Source organism: Trachurus trachurus, assembly GCF_905171665.1.
Source record: "Trachurus trachurus genome assembly, chromosome: 18".
Lineage (NCBI taxonomy): Eukaryota > Metazoa > Chordata > Actinopteri > Carangiformes > Carangidae > Trachurus > Trachurus trachurus.
This window is the reverse complement of record NC_139909.1, coordinates 24,733,376-24,752,880: the sequence shown is the minus strand read 5'-3', so window position 1 is coordinate 24,752,880 and position 19,505 is coordinate 24,733,376. Positions and strand designations below refer to the sequence as shown.

General features: G+C 44.8%; 1 protein-coding gene across 4 annotated transcripts in view; it reads right to left on the bottom strand.

Moving 5' to 3' along the window:
- The window catches only part of kdm6ba (lysine (K)-specific demethylase 6B, a), a 90,273-nt gene that overhangs the window by 54,008 nt on the left and 16,760 nt on the right, over nucleotides 1–19,505 (bottom strand). For all 4 annotated transcript variants that reach the window (XM_083993174.1, XM_083993173.1, XM_083993177.1 and 1 more), the window contains exon 4: nucleotides 1,623–1,689. The gene's annotated coding sequence lies outside the window, so the exon portion shown is untranslated. The remainder of the gene's footprint in view (nucleotides 1–1,622; nucleotides 1,690–19,505) is intronic.

Sequence of the window (19,505 nt, the reverse complement as noted above, 5' to 3'; positions counted from 1 at the left end):
TAATCACTGATCCGTTACTTATTTTTTCATTCTGCTGGATCTGAAACTGTCATTTTTGCGATTGCTATTCACTGCTTCTGGTCTATTTGTAACACACACACACCTGTATACAGTGCTCTGCTGGGCGACTTCCTGTCCTAGCTTGTAATATTTTCATCCAACACTCCATGTGATGCCGGTGCAATCTGTTCAGCGATCATGGTCGTCTGGTGTGATGCTGCCTGCAGTATGTCAAGGTGGTGAAGTTGTTAAATGTCAAACTGTTACATTTTCTGTGTCATTTGAAGTTGCCAACAACAGAAAAATCCCCAGAGTAGCTTTAAAAATGTAACAGCACGTGACACAGATTTCATCAGTTCCCAGCGCAGGCACAGTGTATGTTGTATGTTGTGTGCGATGGATCCAGCCCTGGCTGCTGGTGAACTCATTGGCACAGAGACATTTGAATTCTCCACCATGCCTCCATTTGCCCAACTCCCTCTGCAAGCAAAGACCCACAGGGCTCCCAAGTTTGATGCCTTCTTTTTTCCCTGCCTCTCATCCTCCTTTTTCTTTATCCCGCCTTATCTCTTTCTTCCCTCCGTTCATCTGATTCATCATCTGCCTGGAGCCTCCCTCCCTCCCTCCCTCCCTCCCTCCCTCCCTCCCTCCCTGTGTCTGTCTCTCTGTCCAGGAACATCACTGGTCTCAATTCAGATTTGTTGCACTGCTGGTGGGTACAAGACTGCAGAACCTGTCTACCCTGACTAGTTCATGGCTGCAACACACAAATACACACATGCACACACACACACACACAGACACAGTGCGACCATGTGATATGTAAATATGATAGTGGCAGAGAGAAAGGAGACACAGAGCAACAACGGATGCAAAGTATCACATCTGTCTGGTGGAGGGAGGGAGGGTGTGTGTGTGTGTGTGTGTGTGTGTGTGTGTGTGCGGTGGTGTGTGACTGCCTGTGTGTGTGTGTGTGTCTATACTGTACATATGTGTGTGTGTGCCCCTATTTTCTGTTGTTGCTCTCCAAACCTCCACCCATCTGTTCACAAAGGAGAGAGTGTGAGGAAGGGAGGAGAGATGGGAGCATGCAGAGCTGGCTATCACTCTTCATACCTGCTCCTCCTCTTCCTCTTTATCTGCTGTCTTTCTTTGTCCTCTGCCTCCCTGCCCGTCTCCTTCTCTCTCCTCCTCTGCTTTCTAATCCTCCTCCTCCTCCTCCTCCTCCTCTCCCTCCTGCCTGTCTCTCCTCTCCACGTCTTTCATCTTCAGATTCAGGCGGAGTGGAGTTCAGCTTCCTCTAAAGACCCAGCAGGTGTGTGCTGTGTCTAATTGTATGTAAGTGTGCAAGTGTGTAAAATGTGCTTTAAAGTCCTGCGCATGAGAGATTTTCTTTCTACTAAGTCACAGTGTGTCTGTGTTTGTGTCCGCTGTATGTGTGTGTTAGCTCTGTGTGTTTGCGTGTGTGTGTTAGATATCTTGTTTCCTCAGGAGACACCAGGCCCATTTCCACTGTCTGCTGTAGCCAACCAACCCAGCAGTGCATCGATAATCTATTAGGGTAGAAATACACACGCACACACACACACACAGACGCACACAGATATGCTTGTTCTTCTTACCTGCCACTGCTGTGCACACTCAGGGTGTGTACTGACTGGAACTGGGTGGGCCAGATATCGCCTGTACCTGAAAAGCAAGCATAACACAGAAATAAGAAATGACACACATACATACAACATTCAGCTGCATTGCATTTCATTTCATTTCATTTCAGAGCCAAGGGCATGACTCTGCTGCTCTGAAAGCCTCCACTCTTGCAGTGTCAGGTTTTAGACCAGCCTTAAGAAGCTGGCTGTATAGGGACTTGCTCCCAATCAGCCACAGGAGTGTCGGCAAGATTTGGCACCGATGTTGGAGGTGATAAGGCCTGGCTCGCAGCCGGTGTTCCTGTTCATCAAGGAGCTGGGTGGGATTGTGCAAGCCGGTCAAGTTTTCCGCTCCAAACTCATAAATATTTCTTTATGCGTGTCGCTTTGCAGATACGATTAGGAAAAAAAACCTGGCTCAGCCACAGGAAGGTCCACACGCTCCTGGCAGTGAGGGTTCAGGTCACAACTCAGCTGTCTCACAAATATCTGAGACTCAAGTGCAACATTTCCTTGAAATCCTTTTTATGACACAAACATGGCTCAGGCATCATAACTTAAATTGCTCAGTCAAAGTCTGTGCTAATATACTGTGACTTGTGCTTTGATGCTTTTGTCCTTGTACTGATGAGTGAAGTAAGTCTCAAGTATAAAAAGTACAAAAAGCTCCATTAGTATTTTGCCTGGAAACACATATGGCTCATTTACAGAGTAAGCCACAGCCAGAATATTAATCAACAGCAAAGACAAGAAGACAATGTAGCAGAACATATGAAGAGACATTTTAAAAATACACAACATCTGATGTAATTCTCCCTGTAGATATGAAAACACACGCACACACGCACACACAGATAAAGTGAGCAGAACCCAATGTACTGACCAACCTCACAGAGTGATAGTGATTACAGCTGCAAGACAAGACGTGCACTCACTGTCATTATATCCTCAGACATGAACACACACACACACACACACTTGGAGAAATATTGACAGACAGGCACAAATAACACACGGCCAGACAAAAATACACAAACAAGATACCCGCATGATGTAAGAACGCGCAATATCAGACATCACCATAATTAAAGCTAAAGCCTGTTTATCGACCACTTAAGTAGGACAGGAGGAGCTAAGCCTCAAACATGCAGCTTGTTTACAATAACACAGCTACACACAGATACTGTAACAGCGTTTAAACACCGTCCTGCTGCCAACCTATATTTATCAGAAGGGCCACCAGGGTCTTGTGCCATATTAAGAGGGTCAAATAAAGTCCAGGGGGATTGTGGGGATGTTGCAGTGCTAGGCTGATACAACAAACTAAATGGCACTAATTATATACCGAGGGAAAAGAGTGATGAGTTTTATAAGAATATCTTACGGCTTATCTTTAGTCTCGGTCTGATGATTTATCATGCAGCCAGTCCTACAGTATCTCATCTATGTCAGTACAAAAATGATGGTACAACAGTGAGCTGATAATTTGATATCTGTTCACTTAGTATTTTCTGTGTATTGTGAGTTTCATAAAATCAGTCAAGCAATGAAGTGTTTCCCTCGTGCTTCACCGTCACTTTTCTCTTGCTCTCTCATCCACTGATCACCGACGCTGCTCTGACTTTGAAGAATGAGAGGGTCCTGGAGGATTTCATACTAAGATAACGGGTGTTGCAATGCTCGCACTGTGCAAATAAATCATTAGTAACCTGTTGATATTAATGAGTGTGTGAGATCTGATAGTCTGGCAGAGCAGGTGTGGTGCTCAGTGAGTAGGGAAACACTGGAGAGGAAGGCCCACAGTGCAGCTCCGAGGCTCCAAATGCAAATGATTGATTCAGAAGTGACAGTGCTACTGACACATCACTTCCAGCTCGGGAAGTGAGAGTAAAAAGCTTGAAAATAAACTATTGTTGAGCCAGCAACCCCTGCTGGCACCAGGGTGCACTTGATTAACTGTGGCTCCTTCAATTTGTAACTGTTTTTAAAGAAGTGTTGAGAAAAACCCCTGAAATACTCCCAGATTTCCTTCTCTACTGGAGACAAGAGTACAGACCACCACCAAGTATCTCTGGGCAACAAATGGATCGAAGGCAACTGGACTTGTATTTGTCTAGGAAGACGTTTGGCCTCTTATCCAAGGGGATTCATCAGTTCACAACACGTCGGTCTGACTAGTCTGACCACCAAGTACTATAACACACACGCACACGCACACGAGTAACAGAATCCTATTAAAGCCGTTGTATTGTTTTGTCAATTTTTATTACCTTATTGAACTGAAATGAATCATTCTGTCACAAATTCAAACCTCCAAGCACAAAATCTGAGCAATCATTTCAGGTAAACCCTCAAATATTCCATCATCTGCCATTTTCTTCTTTGGATAATCCCTGGATTCCTGCCTTTTGGAATTCCTCCACAGATTATCCCTTCGTTTAAACCACTCCAGGGCCAAGGAGAGGGGAGGAGGGGAGGGAAGAGAACAAGGGAGGGGAGGGGGGGAGGAGAGAGGAGTCTTGTTTTAAGATGCTGGGAGTCTGTGAATCTTGCTGGGCTTGCAGTTCCCCTGCGGACATGTTTTGTGCACGTTGAGGAATGCATTGACTCCATCTCTCTGTTGAAACCTCCTCCTCCCATCTCCTGTCTCCTTCCTCTCTTTCTCCTGCCTACTTTCACCTTTTTGAGGGAACAGATATATGTAGGTAGACACGTCAGCCAGGCTAACTCACAGCAGCTCCCGTGATCTGCCTGACAACAGCCTGAGGGCGCACACATGGGCACACAAAACAGACGCACATGCACATAGTCACAACAGGAGAGAGAGAAAAAAGAGACCAAAGAGGGGCCTCGGGATGGAGCCTTGAGGCACTCCAACCTGGTGCTGTCGCCGCCGCCGCCGCAGCAGCAGCAGCAGCAGCAGCAGCACCTTGCCTCCAGCTTCCTAGCCAGTAGAGCCAGCTGACCACTGTTTAGTTGCTGCTTCACTCTGGTTTGCTAACTGCCTTTGTAAGGAAGAAAACAATGAGTAGCCCCCCGCTCTCTAATTTACAGGGGAGTTGGCTCATTCCTCTCAGTGGAATGTACAGTGGGAGTAGCTTGCATTTCATGACTGGGTGGAGAGATTGGTGACATCGGAGGGGGGTGGGGGCTAGAGTGGGGCTGCGTTGAGGGAAGGGTGAGCGAGTTTAGAGCTATTTTTAGATGACATGTCATTTTGAACTCATGGTCTGTTCCCGTGTTGTGGTCAAGGATTGAGACGTGGATTTTAACCGTCTGATAAGGTTTATGCACGTCAATCACAATCTACCAACCAATCCTAAACTGTAGTCTGACCCGATGCATGCGAAGAAATCCACAATCAACAAAAAAGTACACAGCACATACAGTGAATCCAAACTGCTGGGTGCAGCTGACATAAATCCCCAGTAAATAAAAAAAATTATGGAGGCTGCAGAGGCTTTCTGAAATGCACATAAAAGCATATGCAAACAGCCACACAATCACTCAGTCTCCAAACCACCACCCACTCAATCCCACTGTCACCTTACTTAACCTACACTGCACAGCAATAGCTGCGGAAGACTGTGGGAGAAATACAAAATGGAGAGGAAGACAAGCAATTCAAGATCGGCTCGTCGCGGTGAGCCACTGCAACGCCTGATATGAAAGGGAATGAAAGAGAGACAGAAGAAAGGGGGAAGATGGAGAACATATGGCGTGTGAAGACCTAGTTTCCTTCCCCTTCCCTCATCTTCTCTGTTTCCCCTCATCTCACACACCTGGGACCATTACTCCTGGTGGAATCAACACCCAACTAAAACTCTACCTACTTTAATTAGTTGCCTCTCTTTCTCTGCGCTCCCTCCTCCATCCATATGCTCCCATCTCTCTGTCGCCTTTCTACTCTTTTTTCTCCAATCTGCTCCGTCTCTTTGTCCCATCATCATATCTTACTCACTTGAATTTCCTTTTTTATATTCTCCTATCTCCACACCTTTTCCTATTTAACTATTATTTCACGATTACTATTAGACAAAACATCCTCAGAGTGGTGTATATAAACTCACACTACAGATGTGTTTGTCTGAGTGTGAGATGTGACTGTTTCCTCATTTTGCTGTTTAACTAATCAGTGACAAATTGGTGTCAGAGATGGTATGATGCTGACAAACTGGAATCTGTGAGTATGTGTAGGAGAACACAGAGCTTCACATGACAAACAACAGGTCAAACTACGACACATACTAGAAATACTTAGAATACCTAGAATACTGTGAACACAGGTCCATACAGGAGGTGAGGTATTAAAACTTAATGGAGTCTGTTCAATGCTATACACCATATAACTTAATATAAACTTGAAGCCATTTTAAAAACCTTTTTATTTCACATCAGAAATGATAAGTCATTCACAGAGCGTCTCAGTTGGACAGGATGTGCATCTCTCTAATGTGTATATATAATCTTATTTGTGCTTTACCCTTTAGTAATAGCAATCACTTCTAACTTGAGCTCTGCAGCAGTGCTACAGAAACGCTACCAGGCCCCATGTACAGTAGTCAGACTGTTGGGGTGACTCAATCGTGACCTAGACACATAAAGTTGATCCAAACCTATGGAGAAAAGTGCATGGCTCAAAGTGGCTACTGAGTTGGCTTTGATGTGTGTAACCTGACCTCAAAAGGGACACGTCATTATATGAGCAGTGTGTCTGAGAGGGACACAGACAGGGCATGAAAGAATTTATTGCTTACTTAAATCACAGTGACCTTAAACCTGTAAGCCCACATCAAAGTTGTCTGCATGCTATGTACTACATGTAGTAACTCTCTCATTAAATGAGCAAACAGAAACGTACCTTTATGAATACCACGTGTAAGTTCCCCAAAGAAAAATGATGTGCTAAAGAAAATGCACACAAATTCAGGAAGAATTATAACACTTGTTATAACCGTTAAGAACAATTTTAAGGCGCCTTGGGAGGAGAGAAAAGACAAAAACCTGTGAATAAATGTCAGAACTGGGTGGAGAATAACAATAAAAAGCTAAATGTCCTGTCTAGGGACGAGAGTTGCCTACCACCTTGTGATTTATGATTCCTAATAAGGCCACAGCTCACTTGAGTTCATGACAGCCATTATTATGAGTTATAGTACTTTTAATGAGAGCCGTGGTGCTGTCCTTTCAGACTGGCTCAGGTCTGTAACAGTGAAATAATGCAGACAGAAATAGAGAGACACAAAGGCAAGAAAGCAAAACATGACCAGTCAATGGCCATCACAGATTACATGGACACTGATGCCCTGCACTGAAAAGCCTCTAAATGTTTCTGGCGAGGGCCATGAGTTTATTTGAAAAGGAGCAAGTGTGGATTAAATGGTATAAAGTTCTACAAATTAGGACGTGTTCTAAAAAAAGTAACAAATCTAAAGTTAAATAAAGATCTCTTTGTTGGGAAAAGTCCAGGGAAAGCTGCACCCAAATGTGCCTTTCAGTTGGTTTTGTCACTTAGTGCATCATGGTACGTCATGTGAGTGGATGAATATACAGTGGGTGATGTTCTGCGAATGAGGCTTTTTGTTGTTCTAATTAGAGCGTGGAATGCAATGAAATTCGATGGGTGGAGACGGCCAAATGACGCAAATGCTCTAAATCAGCCTGAGAAAGAAAATCCCACAACTGTGTTCAATATGCTACAGCATGTGCTGCATGGTGGTTCAAACTCCTAAACTGGTGTTAGACTCGGACTGCTTCTGCCAGCGCACATTCGTAAACATCTCCTCCCTTTGCCTGGTTGCTAGGAGACCTGCTTTGGGCACGTGCAGAGGCCTGACTATGTGACCTGACCTTTGACCTTGCAGAGCTCTAACCCTGATGACCTCAGCAGTGGTCCGGCACTTCATCTTCTGACCACTCCCACCTCACTGTGGTGTGTAGATGCACACAGAGTGGGCGTGAGGGAAGATGTGTGTGTGCTTTACATTAACTCTATGTGGCTTTTTGGTCTGGTATCATCACCTAAAACTGAAAGTGTTTCAAGCACTTTATAGAGTTGGTCCTGTGTCTGGTTAAAGCTTTTCCAACATTTACTTCAATAAGATTCAATGTCTAAGTGTTTTTGAAATTGTAGCACACAACAAATAAAAAACACACTTGTGTTCTTTCTACAAAAGAAATCAAATGTTGCTCAGATCTTGTTCCAACACTGATTCAGAAGTTCCTATGAATGTGCTGCTCTGTCCAGTCCACCACAGCAGGCTCATGGGCTCTCAGTCTGGGGACAGTGCTGCTCCTCCATCATGTGAAGCTTCTTGTTCTAATATGTCTGAAGAACACTGCAGCTGAGTATTCACAATGAAAAAAAAAGTTTCTCTGCAGTGGGTGGAGCTGCACAGTGTTTAAGTCTGAAGTGAAATCTGCACCAGGAGCCATGGGTGCAATTTGCAAACACAACTAAGTCGGCTATGAAACGCAAAACACGCCCCTCACATGGGTGCCTCTGGGAAAGGGAGGGGGTTTGGGCAGTTGCCTAGTTTGCCCCACAAACACAGAGACACCCAGAGGTGCACATCAATGCAGAGGCACAGAAAAGACACAACTGTGGGTCAGAGTGTCACAGACAACCAACATTATTCCACTGTACAAATATAGCCCAGCACACACACATTAACACAGAGAGAGAGAGAGAGAGCAGTGTGTATGTGCCTGTGGTGTCATTGTGTCTTGCTAGCAGCAGACAGGCTCACTGGAGGCGTCACGCCTTTATTTATTCATCAACCTTCTGGGAACTGGCAGTGAGAGACAAGGTCAATACATTATTGCACACACACATGCGCACAAACATACATGCATCCACACATTGCACCTATGGAACAACCACACAGCAGACTACCTCCACCACTACACTGGAAGGACTCCTCCAGAACTGGCGTCACAGTACACACACACACACCAACTCTGTGTAGAGAGACTTGTTGGCTGACTGGACCAGGGTTTGGAGCCCAGAAAGCACACAGACCCTATTAAATGCTGCCGGATCTGCAACACACACCCTGTTAAATGTGCCAGATCAGCTGAGTCAGCACAGCAAGAGAGAAAAGACAGGAGGTTGAGACACAACCAGTGCTGTAACCAGGGGAGACAACACACACACACACACACACGTAAAACTTTACTCATGTATAGTATGCTGTCTTATTGCATGCTCACATATACAGAGATGTGTGGACAATTAGAGAAACACACAGGAAACAAAGGAAACTTGTGAACACAAAGGAACAGTCAAACACACACACGCGCACACACACCAGTTAAGGGAAAATAAGCATGTGCATGTTATTTCGCATCTGGCTCCTCTTAGAGCAAGACACAAAAGAAATAGTGTGTGTGTGTGTGTGTGTGTGTGTGTGTGTGTGTGTGTGTGTGTGTGTGTGTGTGTGTGTGTGTGTGTGTGTGTGTGTGTGTGTGAGTGTGAGTGTGGGTCTGTCTGTCATTTGGTCATTGCTTTGATAGCTGGAGAATGAAGAGGAGGGTTCACCCATGTGTCCATACAAGAGAGGGATGGGGAGAGAGAGAGAGAGAGAGAGAGAGAGAGAGAGAGAGAGAGAGAGAGAGAGAGAGAGAGAGAGAGAGAAAGACAGAGAGAGGGTGAGAGAGAGAGAAAGAGAGAGAAAGAAAGAGGGAGGGAGAGAGAGAAAGAGAGAGAGAAAGAAAGAGGGAGGGAGAGAGAGAAAGAGAGAGGCCAGCCACTGTCAGATACTCAAACACAAACCACATGCAGCTGTTCAGCGTCTGCCTGAGAGGCACGTGACACACACATACACACACACACACACACACACACACACACACACACACACACACTGTAATCCACACACACATAAACAGGCAAACAGACACCGTAGCAACAGAGACAAACATATACTTTTGTTACTCGGGCAGTGAACAAGTGTGTGAGACTTTTTTCACCACCACGTGCATCTCAGTAGAAATCCTCAGTTCGTGTGTGTGTGTGTGTGTGTGAGTGTGTTTGGCCCGTAGTGACTCGTGAGTCACCTAGTGGGTTGTGGGTCTGACTGTGGGTTAAAAATAGCCCTGTGTGTCAAACACGGTTCCAGAGTGATGATGAAACAACTGACTGTACCAGCTGTTCACTCACATTGTTCTGGACTCACACAGCTCCATGAAGCCGTCGTTCTAACTCACTGCACAAACTCTGTTGCTCCGTCCGTGTCTGTGGTCAGTGTACGTGTGTGTTGGGGCGTCAGTCTGTCTAATCTTACTTGCCCCCGCTTTATCTGCAGGACACCCCTCTGCTAGTCTCACCAGATCACAGAGAGGGAGAGGGAGGAGGTGGGGGGGGTTTTGGGGAAAGGAGGACACAGAGATGAAGGGAGGGTGGCTGACCTGAGCGTTTGATGTTAAAGTTTGGAGCCGACCTAGGAAAACTTCAAACACTGCATAGAATTAAAAAGATTACATTGCCTGTGCACGCACACACTTTTCTTCAGAAGTGTGTGTGCGTGCACACTCGCACAGCAAATCCACAACAAGACAGCATGCCCTTGAGACAACGACAGAAAACAAAGACAGAGAAAAAAGACAGAGACCTTTTTATCTGCCCTTTGGTCAATCTCTCCTTTGTCTGCAAAGCAACTTAAAAAACTGATCCTGAGTCAGTCTTATCCTGCTTTGTAAAGAAGAAGTGACCTGAAGGAACAGAAAATGATCCTGTTAAAGTCTGTAACATCTGTGAGACAGAAAATGTCAGAATAATCTAATATAACACGCTGCATTAGCCTCAACAGAATGCAACTGAAGCCTGTAACACACACATAAAATGTAATTCATCTCAACTATAATGCAATTTTACAGAGGTACAGCATGAAGCTGTGGGTCTGTGTGTTAACGTGCTCAGTGCTGATTAGCAGGCAGATTGAGACAGAAACTGTATGGTTGGTTTTTAATGTGCTACTGTACTGTTTACACACCACCTCATCATTATCATCATTCATGCAATTATGACAACCATTGGGCAGCAGTGAGATCCTGCAGGTACAGGTCAGGAGCCTCAGCCTCAAACATCAGGGAGAGGAAGGCTGTGACAACAAGTTCATCAGAGCTGGACACTTGAGATCAATCAGATCAGGCTCTGTTTTCCAGTCTTCAATTTCTGCTGTGGAAGCAGATCCAGGTCAGAATTTGCCACAAACAACATGAATCCATGGACCAAACCTGCGCCCATGTGTGGATTTGATCCACTTACTCAGTAAAGTTGCCATGTCAGCTAAACTGACTCTTCCTACAAATACATTTTCATCTGTTTTCACTTTAAATTTTAACTTGTTTCTACTCTCACTCATCAAAATACCCCAGAGCCTCTACACAGAGTCAAACACTGAGGGCCAAAGTAAATGGTTTGTACAATATGTTGTTTGACCAAATCTGAAAATAAAAGTGTTATGAAGTGCACACTGCCAAAGTTATGGTAGGTGTGTAGATGAGGATAACAGCTCACATATTTGGACAGCTCTCCCTTAAAGGCTTGGATTGTTGGTTTCACTACAGTACATTATAGGTCTGAAATTCTCTTGTCATAGAAAAAAATCAGAAAAGTGTGTATGCTGGGACGCTCTGCAGACCGTCTTATTCTTTCACCACCCACTATTTTGTCCATGGAGCTCTAGAACTATGCATAGTCATACATGTAAGTCATTTTTGTGTCATTTTCAAATAAGTCATATACTGTGCACCACAGTGGATTGTACAACTGAAATCCACCAGGCAGGGGAGTGTCAAAATAAAACCCTGTGCTACTGTAAACACCAACAGTTATTAGCATTAGTGGCCCCCACAGAGAAGAAGAAATATTCTTATATAGCACATTAAAAATAATTCAGATGACTGAGAACTAGAGTGAATACAACTAGTGTGCTGTGTAGCTCACTGTGCTTGTGTACAGTAAGTTCTTCACCATGGTTGGTGTGTGTGTGTGTGTGTGTGTGTGTGTGTGTGTGTGTGTGTGTGTGTGTGTGTGTGTGTGTGTGTGTGTGTGTGTGTGTGTGTGTGTGTGTGTGTGTGTGTGTGTGTGTGTGTGTGTGTGTGTGTGTTCTGCTCTTTCATGTGAGGTGTGAAGCTTGTGGTTTAGGAGTCATTACAAGACAGGCAGAGTGACAGACAGTGTGGTAATTAGAAAGATGTGGGAGAGAGAAAATAATGAAAAAGAGTAAACAAAGCAAAGATGAAAAGGCTGGGAAGTGTAGGAAGAAGGAGACAGAGAGAAAGTCAAATAGTGCAAATGAGAAAGATAAATAAATCAAAGTTGAAAACGAGGGTACGGGCGTAAAGAGAGAGTGACAAAGAGAAAGAGTGAGAAAGAACCACTCATCTCCTCATAAAGTCAACCAGATTTGTTAGTGGCAGCACCGTGGGTGGCTGTGGAGGACGCACACACACACACTCAGTGAGTGATGCATGCTAGCTGCTCTGAGCCGGGTGGCTAGTGCTATAGCCTTTATTGGTTAGGCAGCTGGTTTGATGTGGGGCCCACACACAGCGACAGGATGACAGACACACTGTAACACACACATACACACACACACACACATACACACACACACATTGCAGAGAGGGGGGCACCTACGCGTGGGTGTGGGAAGGTGGGAAGGGGATGTGTTCAGCTGGGTTGTATGTTTCAACAGGAAAAGTCAGAATGCACGTTTGTTTGTGTGTGTGTGTGTGTGTTTGTGTGTAGTGGGTGGATTGATTGTCACTGTTTATGAATGTAAAGTGGGTCGGAAGTTGTGTGAGAGCATGTGAGAAAGACAGACAGAGAGAGAGAGAGTGTGTGTGTTTGCATACATACAGGTGGATGGCTGACAGTACACTCCTGTGTGTGTGTGTGTGTGTGTGTGTGTGTGTGTGTGTGTGTGTGTGTGTGTGTGTGTGTGTGTGTGTGTGTGTGTGTGTGTGTGTGTGTAGGTGGTTAAAGTTTGCCTACGACCCTGAATGTAAGGAACAATGTGTGTGTGAGTGTGTGAAATGAAGCCCTTGAACAGTGACAAGAGATTAGGAGGGGTGCAGAGTGAGATGGTGAGATAAACATAAAGAAGACATGAAAGCAGACATAACATGAATTGAAAAAGAAGAGCAAAAGGAAAAGAAAAGAGAAATGAAGAAAGTGCATACTGGACATTAAAGGGATAAATAGTGTGATAAAGACGAAAACAGACAGAGAAAACGGACAGAATGACCTCTAATGACTGAGAAGAAAAAGAGAGAAGGAGGGGCATGATGGAGAGATAAACACAGAGTGTGGAGTGTCTGGCCGTGACCCAGCTTTGTCTCTGGTTTCAGGGGAGGAAGGCTGGCAGAGGCAGGCAGGCTGGCTGCTCTGGCTCGGGGCCAGGCCACACACTGTGCCACGCTGCCCAGGAAAAGCCCCGGCTTGAGGGGGACAGGGGGTTGAGGGAGGGGGTGGAGAGATCCAGTCCAGGCTCCCCCAAGGCACTTCAACAGGCCCCGGGGGGCACATTGTCCCCCCAGCTCAACCACTTGACACATCTGGTCCCCTCAGCCTGGTGAGGGCTCGTTCAGCCCGGCAGTGTGCTGGGGGTCCGTCTGGGCTCTGACCGGAGCTGGAGTGGCCCGGGGCCCACTGCACAGACACCAGAGCAAATAGTGGGGCTAAAATAAACTTTGCTTTCGCTATTGGCTCTTTGAATTGTGGGTGATTACTAGACATTAAGTTAGGCCAAGTTCAGAAAAGGTTCCCTGTGGGATTCTCTTGTCAACAAACACTATGTTTACATTCAGTGTTTCATGTCCCAGCTTGTGGTTTTGTATTACTACTTGTCTTGGCATGTTACCATCACTCACTGTCTGTGAAACAGGGGGGTTGCATCACCCCCACCCAAGCAAACAGGTGAGGCAATTTAACCAAAACAGAGACCAGATCATCATCACGTTGCTTCATGTTGTCACCAGAGGTGGGACAAAGAAACTATATTATACAACAAGTAGTTCTGACCAAGCAATCTGATTGGTCAACAAGAAATTTAAAATGTGCTTAAATCAGCATGACAGCACACCTGACTCATCACTAAAAATATTACTCCGCTATGTCATAATGTTGTATTAATCTCCATGGTAACATGGATTTTTAGTTTTTAGAAACATTATTTTACTTAAAATAAATCACAAACGACATCAACCTCCTGTAGAGCGTTCCCGTCAGCTGCCAAACTTATATTTATACAACACTTAAATCAACATTTTTTAGTTAATATGCTGTAAACTGCCCCGTTTTAGCCCAGAGGGTTTTCTCCCTTCAGTGTGTGTACATAGTCGGAGAGACACTTTTGTCCGCAGTGAAAATGTTTTTAAAAACCTGGCCTGGAGCTGAATATTTCGTTAGATAAAACCAAGTGATTACCTCTATGTTTTTCTGTCTCTCTGTTTTGCGACTTTGGGGCCTTTAAATAATCTGGAGTAATCGAAATGTTTGACTTTCCCCATATTATGAAGTATTGATTTAGTTTGGGAATGTCGGAGACCGTGATAAAACATTAACGTTGCTCAGAGCTCAGAGTTCACTCATCTGGGACTAGAAAATATTTTCTGTTGCTAGGTCGTTACTAAGGGTCGGATTATTTGCTGTATTTGTAAACTACATTCCATTACACATAGGAGTCTACTGACGTGACAGATTGTGTTTCAGTTATTAGCCGGATCCCATGTATTTCCATGGAAACGGGAAGCACACTTGCAAAAACCTTTCAAATTTGAGAGTAAGTTGTCCATCGACATGAATATATTTTGATTATAGTACATTTTATTTTGTTGGTAATAGTTGTATAATCTCGGGTAATATTGCTTAATTATCATGAGTTACTCTACAAATCACATTCCTGATCAATTGGTCTGCAAAATATCAGAAATGAATAGTGACGTATGGAAAGACTTGTCAGGTGTATGTTTGTTATAACTGTTGTGTTGTCGTATAGCTGCTCACTAATTGGATATTTTAAAGCACTGTCAGTCTGAGCCAACAACATCTGATGTGCTCAGCTCTGAACGCCTCCTGTGTCCCAGATTTAGGGCAGTGTGTCCAAACGGGTCAACAAATCAAACCAGGTCGAGGGATCAGGGGCAAACTGGCCCAACTGTGAGAAACTGGGCCAAGTTTCCTAAACTTGACGTACAACATCAATGAAAACGTGAAAGGCAAAAGTCTCTGAATCAAAGGCAGAACATATTCTGACTGAGATAAACTCAGCAGCTGCATCAGAGGCCAAAAAGGATCAGACTTCAGTGACAAGCAACTTGAAGGCGAGAGAGCAACAGCAGCATTCAGCCCAGAGCCACTAACTAATGAACTCTGTTCTACCATCACTTGCTGTGACTGATTAAAACCCAGTGAAACCTCCCTCACATCATCTCTCTGTCTTTTGTAGATTCCTCAAAGCTACACATCTCTTTCTGTTCTTTCCGGTCTCTTTTCTCTTCCCTTCACCATCTGCTGCTCTTGGTTTTACCTCTGTATCTCTCTGCCTTCCATGTTTGTAATGAACACATCGGAATTAACTTACTTCATTAGTATGAGTGCTTCCATGACAAGCTGTGTGAAAACCTTGCAAAGACTGACACACAATAGTGTCAGGCTGAAAGGATTCATTATTTAGTTAGAAAACATGCAAAAGTGCAGTTCATAACAACATATCACAAAACTGAGTCCAGCATGTTCTCCATCTTTTAGCTTTGTTTGTTCAAACTCCTAATGAATCAATTTCTCCATTTCCTAGTTTTCCATTTCTCTAATCCTTCCTCCAGCTCATCTATCTGTGCAGAGTATGTGTACTATATGTACATTGGTGTGTGTGTGTGTGTGTGTGTGTGTGTGTGTGTGTGTGTGTGTGTGTGTGTGTGTGTGTGTGTGTGTGTGTGTGTGTGTGTGTGTGTTAGAGCATGTAACAGCCCAAGGGCACTGAGCTGACTAAACTCCATTTTCCAGCTGCCTGGACAAACCAATCAGCCACAAACCTCAAAGCCTCTGTTTCCGGAGGATGGGAGAGGACAATCGCCATGGAGACGTTGCACCGGGATTACATCACTGATAGCGGGAAGAAAATATGTTTTTCTAATGTGTTTGCTTGATGTATGCATTCATTTGGGCACAAGGCAGAGACTGTGTGTGTGTGTGTGTTTGTGTGTGTGTGCGTGTGCATTCACACATATCCAGTGTCTACAAAAATGACCTCTGTGTTGAATGTACAATCACTAAAGCTCAAATTACTACCAAGCCTTCCTCTCTCTGTGCTGAGATATAAGGTTACCACTGGCTCCAGACAGTGAGGCTAATACTGCTCCTGCTCCTCCTCCCTCACCTCCCTCTCACCTGACCGGAGGAAGGCAGGAAGGCAGGGAGGGTGGGACGGAATAAAAGGATGAGGGCAGAGACAGGAAAAGGGAGAGGAGGAGGATGGAGAAAATGAATAGCAGGGAGGGGAGGAGGGACAGAGGACACGCAGACAGGCAGAGATTTATATAGAGGGAGAGAGAGAGAGATGAGAATGAGTGATTGTCTCGTCCACCTGCGAGATTGCCATGAGGAGAAAGGACAGGAGATACAGACGTTGTACATGTGAACACATGCACGCACCAACACACACACACGGTGGGAGAGGGGAGACATGAGATGAGGGGCGGCCATGGCAGTCAATAGACAGAAACCTAAGATGGTGGAAAATGGGGGGCCCATACGGCCCCTCCCTCGTCCCCCTCCTCTTCTTAATCGAACTATGCTAGGGGCCCCATCAGGGTCATGCACAGACAAACACGGAGACACACACACACACATACACACACACCACTGACCCTGCCCTTCCCCCAAATGAGGCCTTATTGATGAGGTCACTGCCCGAGAGGTCAAATCCAAGTGACAGAGAGAGAGAGAGAGAGAGAGAGAGAGAGAGAGAGAGAGAGAGAGAGAGAGAGAGAGAGAGAGAGAGAGAGAGAGAGCCTGACAGAGTATGGGGAGAGAAAAATGATACATCTGATCTGTGGAACTTGTCTTATCAAATGTCCAAGTAACCAACTTTATGCTAAACATTTACTTAAACTAAACACTTAATCTGTAAAAACTAAAACAAAGTGATGTACAAATGGAAAGTCTTTCAAGTACAGAGCAGACACTGACACGTACTAGCACCTGGCCACTTCCTTCAACTTGAATTGTTTGCCATGTGGAGTGATAGTTCACTTCTGGTCCAAACTCCATCTCCACGAGTCAAGTGTGGGGCTACAAGAACAAAGGAAACTGCAATTTAACGAGAGGCTTCCTCTGATTTCCTGTTTCTCACAGTGTTAGGAGAAGTGTGTGTCCCCGTCTCTCTGACTCCCACACACACACTGACAAACGGACTAACACCTACTGACTGCTACACACTGGTAGTGCACATCTGATCAGACAGTGGTGTGACAGGGAGCCTGATAACTGGTGCCTTCGAGTGGCTCAACCTCTTGGCTGAGAGTCATCAATAAAGCAACATGTGAGTGTGTGGTTGGAATTAACGACAGAGCCAGACCCAGACAAAGTGATTTTTTTCCCCTTTTGGTGGCTGTTTGAATGTTAAACCTCCAGTGGTGGAGTGCTGCTTGATGCTGCAGCAACAGTAGGTACAGAGAGGGGAGAAGGAGTCTTTCATGTCATGCATTTAATGTCACAGTAGATTCCTGCTGATTTATGGTCTGTCAGTCGGTGTCTGTTGTTGCTGTTAGAGAAAAACTTTGCATCTTAAAATATCCACATTTTCAAAATAATGAAAAGCAGGATCTGTGTTCAGTTCTGTGGCCACGCACTATTTAACAGCCAGACTACACAACCAACACTGCGGACACACAAGTCTATATCAGCAACTCCCATCGGGACACAGCAGCAGTCTGACACTGCCAGGCTTTTCACACAAGGTGTCTCTATTAAGATTTTTAATCCTGACACATGACATTTGAAACACATTTAATCGACCTTTCAAAAGAGACAGGAAGCAAGCAGAGGGGGAAAAGTGCATGTGAGTGGAGTGTTACAAATAAAAGCATAACTGAGACTTAACTTAATTTGTGATGTGATTGATTGTGTGCAGTTGTATGACTTAACAGAGGAAGGTTACACTAATGGTGACAACCATTGTTTCGTCCTGTATGAAATCAGACTGATCTCTGCCTTCAGCACTGAAACGTCTTGTGTTGTCTTATGCATGTGCAGTTCAACTGGAGATATTTTCAGCAGCACATCAAAGGCACAGAACCAGAGTCAGCCTGGGAATTGAACTGTTTTGAGTTTAGTTTTCTCCTTTATTGAGACTCATTTGACAAAGACAGAATTGCCATCTAGACCTTTATTTTAGAATGTAACTCCACACTTTCTCAGGCAGTCAGACAGAAAAGTCAGGGCTAAAAATAACTCCATAACAGAGAGACACAGCAGGAGAGTGAGGCAAAGTAAGAGAGTGGAATGGAAAAAGACACAGTGCAGGTGAAGGAATAGAAAGAGAAAATTCATCTTGGTTGCTTTCGTCTTTCTTTATCTCCCTGCAGCTCCCTCTCTCCTCTCTTCAAAGCCAGCATTATCTTAAACTGCATAATCATCTCCTCTCTCTCTTCTTCCCTTTCATCTTCCTCCTCCCTCTGTCTCTCTCTCTCATCATCTCCAACATCAAATTTCTACTTCTCCGTCACTCCTCCACCTCTCTCCTTCTCTGTGGAGGGATAATAACTGCAGTGTGCGGCATGCAGTACACACATACACACCGACAGGAGAGGGGAGAGGAACTTTTCTGTGTAAACAGATAAATATTGGCAGTAAAAGTGTGTTCTGTTATTCACCATGACACCTGCTCTAGCCTTGCACTCAATCTTTTACTCCCTTTCAGTTTTTCCTTCCTTCTGGAGCTTTCAGTTTTTCAGCATCCTCATAAATCTCAGCCCGTGAAGCAGAGAGAGAGAGAGAGAGAGAGAGATTACTGAAATTCTTTCATCCTAAGGCTCAGCGTCACTATCTGCCACAGACATTTCAATATATGCAGACTTTGCCACTTGAAAACACACAGAGCCCTGCAGATGGAACATCAAACACATACACGTGACTGACCCAAACATATGCATGTGGCGCTGTGCTGATGCAAACTTGGCAAGTTTGATTCCCACGGATGCACGGCTGTTCACTTCAATTTTACCACCTCTCTGTGTTCCTTGCTCCTCTCTTACCTCGTTGCTCTTTCCTCCCCTCTGCCTCTCTTTGTTCTGAGCACAGCGAGCAGAGAGAGCCGAGGTAAAAGGACAGATGAGACAGAAGGAAAAAGAAAAAAACTGGAAAAAAGAGAAAAGACAGGAAAGGGGACGAGGCTCAGCCGCTCGCATGCCTTTTGCTTCTTCTCTCTCTGAGCTGCGAGCTGACGAGTGTGTGTACATGCGCGTGTGTGTTACTGCTATTTTTAAACTCCCACACAGCGGCTGACTCCTTGCTTCTCTTCCAATAAGTCCCATGGACTGCAGTGCACACTAGGAAACTTTCTCTGAGCCTGTGCACCGATGCACATGTGTATAATGTTTTCCATTATTACAGAGGGGGGAAACGTGCACGTGTGTTTTCTTGAAAATGCACCTATGTAAACTAAAGCATTCCTTTATGCTCTCATTCCTGCAAATACTTTTTGCATTAAAGGAACACACACACATACATAAACATAGATGCATGCACACACATACACACACAGACACACACAATCAATAAGAGGACAATGGTGATAACCCAAATGAAACCAGTGGGAGAGCCAAGAGCCAGCTGGGGCTCCTGCT